Source organism: Triticum aestivum, chromosome 5A, assembly GCF_018294505.1.
Source record: "Triticum aestivum cultivar Chinese Spring chromosome 5A, IWGSC CS RefSeq v2.1, whole genome shotgun sequence".
NCBI classification, from domain to species: Eukaryota; Viridiplantae; Streptophyta; class Magnoliopsida; order Poales; family Poaceae; genus Triticum; species Triticum aestivum.
In genome coordinates, this window is record NC_057806.1 from 220170886 (window position 1) to 220182454 (window position 11569).

The following is an 11569-nucleotide window of genomic DNA, read 5'->3' on the forward strand; positions in this document are numbered from 1 at the left end:
ACGCCAATTGAATTATCAAGTACTTTCGTTTCTTGGTAATGATTCTAATGTTCATGAGAATATGATGCTGCCTAAATTGGATACATTTGTTTTGCTTACAAATGAAGGGCCTAGCTTGGACAAGAAAGATGAACCTTGGAGCAAGTTGAAGCATGGAGATGATGGCATGCGCAAGGGGAGCAAGAACGGAGTTACAAGTGGTGATTCCAGGACTTTGAAGCCACCATACTGAGTGCATGAAGCCTTGGACCAAATATACAAGATGCCACTTCATAAATTTCGCCCAGAGGCTATTCTAGGTGTTGCGTCACCTTATTTTTGGGCCAGGGCCATGTAATTTCGAAATACTTAATTATATGCAGTTTTTAGAGTCCCTATGTGTGGGGAAACAAGAGTTAGGGTTGGTTTCGGACCCCTCCTCCAAGGGCCACGAAATTCCCCCTCTCTCATCCGTATATACAACCCTTAGGGCATCGTTTAGAATTTGGGTTTTGTTTAGATTAAAAGTTCACCCTAGCTGCAACTTCGCGTACTTCGTTTGTGTTCAACGACCGGACAAAGGCATGACAGAACCCCACCTTGATCAATAAAGGTTTCATCTTATATTCGCAATATCCAGATTGCAATCTTAGTTTCTTGCTTGTTCTTCATTTTGCTCGCAGGAAACAAACCCTCGTGGTCAGGTTGATCGTGCTCCGGCGTGGTCAATAACCCTCGGAAGTTGGTTCGTCAAAGTCGACTCCCATAGAAAATGATAGTTATCTCATCGAAACATCAGGATACCTTCACCTCTATCACTCTGGGTAACTTGCCATAACATAGTGACACCGTCTTCAGGGGGTGAGGCAACGACCAAGATTCGAAGCCTATCACTACCTCCTACACCTGCTCCCTCGTCATTCCAAATGGTAAGATGACCCCATGCATTATTCTGCTACCATCGGTAGACGAGATGATTTGACCCTTGGCAACCCTTGTCTTCACCCCGTCCACGCTAGCTTGCAGCCAGCATGGAATAAAGTGAGATGCATGTGGCTGATGGGTGATGATAGGCGTATGCTGCTGGGTAGGAGTTAGCGCGCGTGCGGAAACATTTCTGCTAACCTTTTCTCGTATTGTGTCTACTACTGCATCTAACTTGGTTTTGCTTATGTACTTCGTTCTTTATTTTTTAAGTTCTTTAGTTTTGGGGTAGGCGTCATCCCAACACATCTTACCCCCTCCCAGTGCATGCCCAGTCTTGGGCTTTCTATTAACCCCGAAACCTGCGTTCACTACATGGGTAAGAGGGTCATCATACTTACAGCCATGGGGGATTCATGAGGACCCCGTCCAAATTCCTGCTTTATTTGTCTCTACAAAAATACATATATTAGTATTGGTCGACGTTACCAAGTTCTCCTCCATCGAGTGAAGTTCTTGCATTTGGAGGACCAACTCCTTACTATCTGGGTCTTGCACTACATGGGAAAACTGAAGTCCCGAGAACAATATCGATGTTCCCAAAGCGGAGGCTGTTTACCCACGGCTATACACTCTGTGGCCCCTTCTCCTACTTGGCTTCTGTAGCTTTGTAACCACCAAGGCCCTAATGGTGGTTACTTGGCAGATTTTTCCACAATTTATGGAGATGATCACTTATCTCCTTGCTTTACTCAATACTAGAGGATTCAAAAACTTCGTCTAATCTTCGTGATCCATAGTTGGATTGAGCCGCTTAACGGTCTTGAAGTCCTTACCAAGTAGATTGCAATGGGCACTACTCTTCCAGTCCCTTAATATCTTTGGCCATTTTGACATAGCATAATTTTCGGCTAACTTCTTGACATCAGGTGGAAATTCATAACGACTGTTTAACGTCAGTAGTAGATTTTCCTTGTGTGCAACCAAATCCTTGCTACTAATCGGGATGGTTTTTTGCAAGATGCAACATAGCGTTTTGCTATAACTTTTTTCTGTATCCTCTGGGGGGACAGGCTCACCACTCAGGGCAACTGCGGTGATTGCAAATTTACCTTCATGAAACTTGTTTGGATCCCTTGCCTGTCAGTTGCTGTACTTTGTGGCGACCGTGATGGATGAAGTCCGGTCAGTGTGCTTCTGTCCCGGCCCCAGTTGTTGGTTCTACCTCTTGGTCCTTGCCCATCTCGACGTCGGGGATGGCCAAATCTTCTACATCTGGGGCGCTCATCTTGATGTTAGGATTTGTGTACTGAGGTTCCTTTTGAGATGACGTTCCAGCGTTGGGTCCATTTGTCCAACTGCAATATAGTAACAAAAAGTTATGATTGAACATAGAAAGGAATTATGCATGACCTTTGCTAAAAGTCGGGCATATTGAGTACCAGAAATTTGACGAAACAAAAATGAATCAACGTTTCGTCAAAACATTGGCACTTATATTAAGTCCTATAAATCATTGAAATCCTTTGTGTGGCATTTCATCAAACACGTTACAATCATCTATAATAGGGGAACATATGTATGTGAAATGTAGTGAAATTATACCTTGACATAGATGTGAATCAGAAATTTGTGACGCCGATGATAGTGTTGACGAGAGGGTGGAGTTTGTTGTGACCGCCACGAGGTTGTCAAGGTGCTGGCCCACGGGATCTCGCGGGGAGAAAACTATAGCTGATGTGCCGATGGAGCGCTGACCGAACCGCGTGACGATAGAGAGAGGCGTGCGGCGGTAGACGGGAGCGCGTGAGAGTATAGAGAGGTGCATCGCGGCCGGCGGCGGTTGCGGTGGACAAGCACGTGAGAGGGGGAGAAGAGGGGAACAAATTGGGTACGTTTCAAAAAAATGTGTGGGTGGCGCGTGTTTTTGATTAACACAGCGGGTAGTACGCGGCACCCGCTAGTGCTAGCATTAGCTACGGCGGGCTGGTAGGGCGACCCTCCAGCCAAGGGCCTATGTACGCAAAATTTGGTTTTACAAATATTCATTGCGTACAAAAACGACAGTGCACTTTGACATTTTTAGACTTAATTTTTTTTCCATGTGTAATATACGCCCCGTGCTACAATTTGACAACTTTTGGAGTTGGTTTGTAGTTTTTGCGGCATTAACTGAATTTCCAGCAAGTAAAAAAATACAAAACAAACTTTGGCCGTGCTAACCATGTTGAAAATGTTTGAAACATTCCATGCCGTCTCATTGAACGCCTATATGGTGTGATAAGAATTAGAGATCGTTACGGCCAAAACCCGATGCACATCATGTGCAAACAGGACACTCTCCCGCCAAATGTATATAGGGTTTCGAAAGGACCACCTAACACATAGAATTCAATTTTTAAACATATTTTGGACTTCAATTTTTTTCATGTATAGTATACACCATTAGAAGCCCCGTGCTACAATTTGATAACTTTTGGATTTGGTTTGTAATTTTTGCGTTATTAACTGAATTTTTGGCAAGTAAGAAACACAAAACAAACCTTGGCCGTGCTAACAATGTTGAAAATGTTTGAAACTTTCCATGTCGTCTCCATTGAATGCCTATATGATAAGAATTAGGTATCATTACGACCAAAACCTGATGCACATCGTATGCAAACAGGACACTCTCCCGCCAAGTGTATATAGTGTTTTCGAAAGGACCACCTAACACATAGAACTCAATTTTAAACATATTTTGGCCTTGAAATTTTTTTCCATGTGTAATATATGCCACCAGAAGCCTCGTGCTACAATTCGACAAATTTTGGAGTTGATTTGCAATTTTCGCGGCATTAACTGAAATTTTGGCAAGTAAAAAACGCAAAACAAACTTTGGCCATACTAATGATGTTGAAAATGTTTGAAACTTTCCATGCAATCTCCATTGAACGCCTATATGGTGTGATAAGAATTAGAGATCGTTACGACCAAAACCTAATGCGTATCATGTGTAAAGACACTATCCCGCCAAGTGTATATAGGGTTTCGAAAGGACCACCTGACACATATAACTCGATTTTTAAACATATTTTGGACTTGAAATTTTTTCCATGTCATGAGAATCCCCGTGCTACAATTAGACAAGTTTTGGACTTGGTTTACAGTTTTCACGGCATTAACTAAATTTTTGACAAGTAAAAAACACAAAACGAACTTTGGCCATGCTAACATTGTTGAAAATGCTTGAAACTTCACATGCTGTCTCCATTGAACGCCTATATGGTGTGATAAGAATTAGAGATCATTATAACCAAAACCCAATGCACATCCTATGCAAACCGGACACTCTCCTGCCAAGTGTATATACTGTTTTGAAAGGACCACCTGACACATAGAACTCAAATTTAAACATATTTTGGACATGAATTTTTTCCATCTGTAATATACGCCATTAGAAGCCCCGTGCTACAATTTAACAACTTTTTGAGTTGGTTTGCAATTTTCGCGGCATTAACTTAATTTTGGGCAAGCATAAAAAATGGCAAAAAAACACATGTGGCGGGCACTACAGAGCACCCACCTCTCTAATCCTTTTTTTGCACTGCCGAATGCATTGTGGCAAGTACCTCCGTTGCCCACTAGTGCAAACATCTGGATATCGAAAATATAAGACTATAGGAGGGTCACCCCACCATGTCTGTGGCGGGTGTACTCCACAACCGCCATTGTAATATGATGTAGCAATGGCGGTTGCTACAGAGGGCCCGCCAGTGCGAGGTTTCACCAGGATTGCAATTTTTACGAGGCCTGTTGTGGCGATCGCTCGGGCGCACCCCCCCACTTCTACACCACAATTATAGTTGAACATTCACGAGCTTCACGACCAACCTTGATGTTGCTCAATCTTATTGCAACTAATGAAGAAGAAGCTGCTAGTTTATGGAACCAAGTACTTGCTAACTACATGATGCAAACATTGCTTTATTTTAGGTGAACTGCACAAAAAGGTCACATGAATTGAATCATCCATGTTGGCGACTGTTGTCATCCCTTCTACGATGGCGTTGATTGCAGATACGGTTCCCATCACGAGGTATGTTCCTTTTTGGTCTGACCGTTTGCCAAAGATCCTGCATGTTGACTCTGCTGTTGTGCTACTGTTTTGGCACTGCCATGATAAAGTAGTAATGTTATTATTTTGCATCTTAATCTAGTGGCACTATTAATTTGACGCAATGTTTTGGCACCACTAGTGCCATTGATTTTTCTTATATATCAAAAGAGGGGGTTTCCTCCGATTTCACTAAAGAAACCCAACCATAGAGAACCATCATCCGGCAACATCTCAGTGTAAATGGGAAGTTATGCAACTACTACTAGAACGGACTGAGTACTAGAAGGAGCCAAGTTTGCCACATAAGCTAGGCAGGTAGGGGGTGCAGCCCAAGCTCGGCCACGTTTGGATTAGTTGCAATAAATCAAAGATACACATTTCACGCTTGATCTTAGTTGAACTGCACAAAATGATATCCAAATTATAGTTGAACATTCCATGAGCTTCACGACCAACCTTGATGTTGCTCAATTTTATTGCAGCTAATGAAGAAGAAGCTGCTAGCTCATGGGACCAAGTACTTGCTAACTACATGATGCAAACATTGCTTCCTTTTAGTTGAATTGCATAAAAAGGTCCCATGAATTGAATCATCCATTTTGGTGACTGGTGTCATCCCTTCTACGATGGCGTTGACTGCAGATATGGTTCCTATCATGAGGTATGTTCCTTTTTGGTCCGACCATTTTCCAAAGATTCTGCATGTTGACTCTGCTCTTGTGCTAATGTTTTTGGCACTGCCATGATAAATCAGTAATGTTATTATTTTGCACCTTAATCTAGTGGCACTATTAATTTGAGGCAATGTTTTGGCACCGCTAGTGCCACTGATTTTGGTTATATCAAAAGAGGGGGTTTCCTCCAATTTCATTAAAGAAACCCAACCATATAGAACCATTATATGACAACATCTCAGTGTAAATGGGCAGTTATGCAACTACTACTAGAAGGGACTGAGTAGTAGCAGGAGACATGTTTGCCACATAAGCTAGTCAGGTAGGGGGATGCAGCCCCAGCTCGAGGAAGTTTGGATTACAACCCAAAAGCTACCACAGAAACATCAGGGGGGAGATAGGGACTGAAAGAGCCAGCTTCAACATTCCAGTCTAAGCACCCCCGGCGTCCATCCTTGCGACGCACAGTACACCTCGCTTGCCACCTACTCGACCCTAGTGCCATTGATAAATTAAGTAATAATACAGTTAAAATAGGGCTATTGTCCTCTCTCTCATTTCATTTCCAATGTAGATAAAGAATGTGCTTCCCTTTGTTATTATATGTTTCATCAACTCGTCCCACTATTAATGTTTAAGCATTTCTGCAAACTAGGGTGCTTAATTTTAGTTGATCTGCACAAAAATAGAGATTGGAATGTCTCAAGGCTCCTTGTACTAACGCTGTACACTGATGTTCATCACTGGCAGAAGGTGTATCGGGGAGAATTGGGTCGATTTCCAGTATGACGCCTACCGTATGAGGCGTCGCAGGGCCCATCTTGCCCTCGCAGCATGGCATACTGTGATACTATCGCAATATTTTTCCATTAAGAAAATGAAGTTTCTTCTATTTATTAGTGTATGTTTCATCAACTAGTGCCACTATAATGTAATCACGCCTTTTCATTATCTGTGCAAATAGGGTTATTCAGCCGCATTTTGGTGGAACTACACAAATGTACGGATGGAACCAACATATATGCAGAGTGTGAGGTGCCAAGTAAAAATTACCGACACCAACCATGCTCCATCTAAGCATTTACATCCACCACCGGTGGGATGAGTGGTGCTCTCTGTGGACGGATCTTTCTTGGCAACAAATCCTCTAATCAAATACTAGTAGTTTATTTTGACACTTTGATAGAGGCGAGGGGCCTGATCTTTCGATGAGATGGTGATTATCATTTCGAAGTTGTAGACTTTCATGATCCGACGACGAACATGCAAGGACATCGCGCCTTAGCAATTGCTAAACCAACTCCGAGAGGTTATTGACCACGCCGGAGCATGATCAACCTGACCACGAATGTCTATTTCCTACAAGCAAACGAAGAACAAGCAAGAAAAGAAGATTGCAATCTGGATATTGCGAATATAAGATGAAAGCTTTATTGATCAAGGTGGAGTTCTGTGACGCCTTAGTCTGGTCATTGAACACAAACGAAGTATGCGAAGTTGCAGCTATGGCAAACTTTTAATCTAAACAACACCCAAAGTCTAAATGACGCCCTAAGGGCTGTATATATTGAGGAAGAGGGGGAAATTTCATGGCCCTTGGGGAAGGGGTCTGAAACCAACCCTATCTCTTGTTTCCCCACACATACAGACTCTAAAAACAGCCTATACTTATGTATTTCGAAATTACATGTTTTATACCCTTATCTTCAACAAGTTTATATTTAGCATTCATACGTTCAATGTTTTCCTTCGTTAACTCATCCATTTATAAAATTAATTCAACATGTTGTTTAGCATCAAAATTAACCTTCTCCGAAGATGGAAGAGGCAACAAATCAATAGGTGCACTAGGTAAAAAACCATGCACAATTTCGAAAGGGCACATCTTGGTAGTAGAATGCAATGAACGATTATAAGCAAATTCAATATGAGGAAATCATTCTTCCCACATTTTCTTCTTATTCTTCAAAACAACCCTAAGCATAGTAGACAATGTTCTACTGACTACTTCAGTTTGTCCATCAGTTTGGGGGTGACAAGTAGTACTAAAAAGCAGTTTAGTCCCCAACTTAGCCCATAAACATCTCTAAAAGTGGCTAAGAAATTTAGTATCACGATCTGAAACAATAGTATTTGGCACACCATGCAAGAGAATAATTTCACGAAAGAACCAATCAACAACATTAACATCATCATCGCTTTTATGACATGGTAAAAGTGTGCCATTTTCGAGAATCTATCCATGACAACAAATATGCTATCCCTCCCCTTCTTTGTTCAAGGTAAACCTAAAACAAACTCCATAGATATATCCTCCCAAGGAACACTAGGTACATGCAAAGGCATATATAAACCATGAGGATTGAGTCGTGACTTAGATTTTTGACATGTAGTGCAGTGAGTAACAAAACGCTCAACATCCCGTCTCCTCTTTGCCCAAAAGAAATGTGTAGCAAGTACGTCCTCCATCTTCTTCATGCCAAAGTGTCCCATTAATCCTCCTCCATGCTCCTCCCGCAACAACAAAAGACGAATGGAGCTAGCTGGAATGCATAGCTTGTTAGCACGGAACACAAATCCATCATTAACGACGAATTTGTTCCACGTTTTTCCTTCTTTACAATTCTGCATTAAATGTTTAAAATCAGCATCATGCACATATTGATCTTTGATGGTCTCCAAACCAAATATTTTGAAGTCAAGTTGTGAAAGCACAGTATAGCGACGAGACAATGCATCAGCAATAACATTTTCTTTACCCTTCTTGTGTTTAGTGACATAAGGGAAAGTCTCAATGAATTCAACCCATTTAGCATGTCCACGATCCAGTTTAGCTTGACTTTTAATATGTTTCAAAGATTCATGATCGGAACTTTTAACAAATTCTTGGGGCCATAAATAATGTTGTCATGTTTCTAAAGTTCAAATAAGAGCATATAATTTTATGTCATAAGTAGAATAATCAGACTAGGCCCACTCAATTTTTTAGAAAAGTATGCAACAGGTTTGCCATCTTGTAATAACACACCTCCTAATCCAATTCCACTAGCATCACATTCAAGCTCAAAATTCATACTAAAATCAGGAAGTTGGCGTAAAGGAGCATGTGTCAACTTATCTTTCAATACTGTGAAGGCTTCTTCCTGTGCGGTACCCCAAACAAAAGGCACATCCTTCTTTGTAAGCTCATTCAGAGGTGCAGCAGTGGTGCTGAAATCTCTCACAAAACGCCTATAGCATCCAGCGAGGCTAAGAAAACTCCTCACTTGTGTGACCGTTTGATGCGGAGCATCCTATGGACATCAGCATGTCAAGAGTCCGTTTGGCGAGTGACACGTGCGACATCTACTTGACATATCCAAAGGTGAATCATCTCCTTTACACGTGCTCACTTGACCCCTTCGAGGATGGTATACTAATTGACACCCCTCTCGTGTGCATGCATAGGTATTGTCAGAACACTATGGACAACGAGGAGGAGTGCAAGCGCCAAGGAACAACTGCACCATCTGCGAGGGAAGCATGGAAGCGACGACGGAAGAAGACGGAGACATCTCCCAGGACCCGGACATCCGACCCTAGCCTGGACATCCGGCCCCTAAAGATGTCAACAACAGCAGTAGCCCTGCAGCCGAAGTGCTACAGGCCCCGGAAATCCGGCGTCAGCCCCGGACATCCGGCGCCTCGCCAACACCCGGACATCTGGCCTCGCCCCCGGAAATTCGGACAAGCCATTCCAGAGAGCACCATGACGAGCTCCGTCAGCCCGGACATCCGGCCTGCCAGCCCGGGCATCCGGCTCCCCGTGAAGCCCCGGACATCCGGCCCGACGCCCGGACATCCGGCCCTACCTGCCTACCTGCAGACACTCGGGCCGAAGCCCACGTACCCTTTCGCCCCTCACTTACCCCTTCGTGGACCTACACTATATATACTCCTCCACCTCCTCCTTTCTAGGGTTAGCATTGGTTTAGCTCATTTTAGAGATAGAGCATTGCTCATCCACACCGGATCTACTCCACGAGAGAGACCGCGGCCTCTAGAGAGAAGATCCCTTTGGATTCAAGACCTCCCTACGAAGAAGATCCTCAAGACCCCCTCTTGGGCGGCCCCATCAGGACCTCCTCACGAAGAAGACCGTTACCTCTTGTATCGTCCGTTGTTGACTTTGGATCTTGTATCTTCCTTTCTGTTCATGGATCTAGCACATGTGTAACTTGTTCTTGTTAGTTTGAGTGTTCCTCTTGTGTTTCCCTTGTGTTTTCCCTCTATTCCCTCCTCGTGTTCTTCGTGTTCGTCGCGGGATCCGCTCCTTTCGTGAAAGATCGGGCCACTAGGGTTCTACCCTACATCATCTTGGTATCATGAGCCACGTTGATCATGATTTCGGAGCCTCCCCGTTGTGTTTTCTAGCCTAATTTTGTTGATTTCGTCCTAAATTTGAAAATCCCCACCAAAAATAGCCCCAATTTTTTTGTGTGATTTGTTGGTTTGATGAGGTTTTGTTGATTTTGATCCATGGATTTGCTTGGTTTAGAGTGGATCTAGCATATCCCCAAGTGTCCCCACTTTCCATCCACGAAATCCCATCAATTTTGCCCCCAAATTCATCTATTTCCGCCCCAAATCGAGTTTTAATGTCCCAAACGAGATCTGGAGTCGTTGGGCCGGACATCCGGGCCTCAGGCCGGACATCCGGGCCTCAGGCCGGACATCCGGCTCCTGGAGCATAAAACCCGCACGGTTCTGGACATCAGCCCCCGGATATCCGGCCCCCACCCCCGGATGTCCGCCCCCTGTACATTTCAGCTTTCCTGTTTCACCGTTTTGTCCATAACTAATTCATCCGGAGTCTGATTTTCGTGTTCTTTAGATCCTTGAAAAGCTCTTGACATCCCCCTTCAAACAAAAATACTACCATAACCATTTGACTCCATCAAAGTTTTGGAACTTTGGCATCTTTGCCTAGGGCTTCGACCACAACCTCCACAAAATCACCACCGACTTCCGCAAGCTAACCAATTTTGTTCCTTATAGCATTTGTGGTTGCTTGAGTAGTGATTCGAGTCTCCTAAGGTGTTTAGGCTACTTAGGGATGATTGCTTCTTCATCAACCACCACCACCACCATAACTTCCGCATAGCCCACCATACACTTCCACCACCCCGACTTAACCCAATTTTGTTTGTGTTGTGAGTTGTGTCTCTAAGGTGTTTAGGCTACTTAGGGACCGTACATCCAACTCCGACACCGTGTATAGCCAACCTTACCCTCCACTTCCGCATTGCCTACTAGTATAAACCATCATTGCACTTCCACAAAACCACCACCGCATTCCCGCTACCACCATTTGACATTTGAGATTTTGAGTTCGCGGTTTTTATGTTTTCTAAGGCGTTTCGGCTACTTAGGGACGAGTCCCCATCATCTTGGTATCTCCATCAAGATCACCGCCACTCATCATCGACATGGACGGTAACCTCCATATCATCTTGGTATCATGGTATCCCTCCATTGTACATTCCCTTGCCATTGCATTGATAACCCCTAGACCATTTTGCGTTACTTGCCTATCGAGACTAGCCATTTGAGTATTGCCGGCAACGTTACTTATGCACATTAGTGATCTACACCATACATTTTATACATACCATACCATATCGGTATCATATCAAGTTTGATCCAGCATATACACAATAGCTATCTTGGTTTGTGCATTTCGCAAAGTGGCCATACGAAAAAAGAGAATAAAGCTTTTAAGCAAAAGAGAAAAGGCAAAGAAGCTTGTAAGCAAGTGCCATAGCATCATACCACATTGCATATAATATCATCTTGGATCATAACACCGGGAGCCATACATACATAGCATACTTGGGATAGAAAGTCGATACAT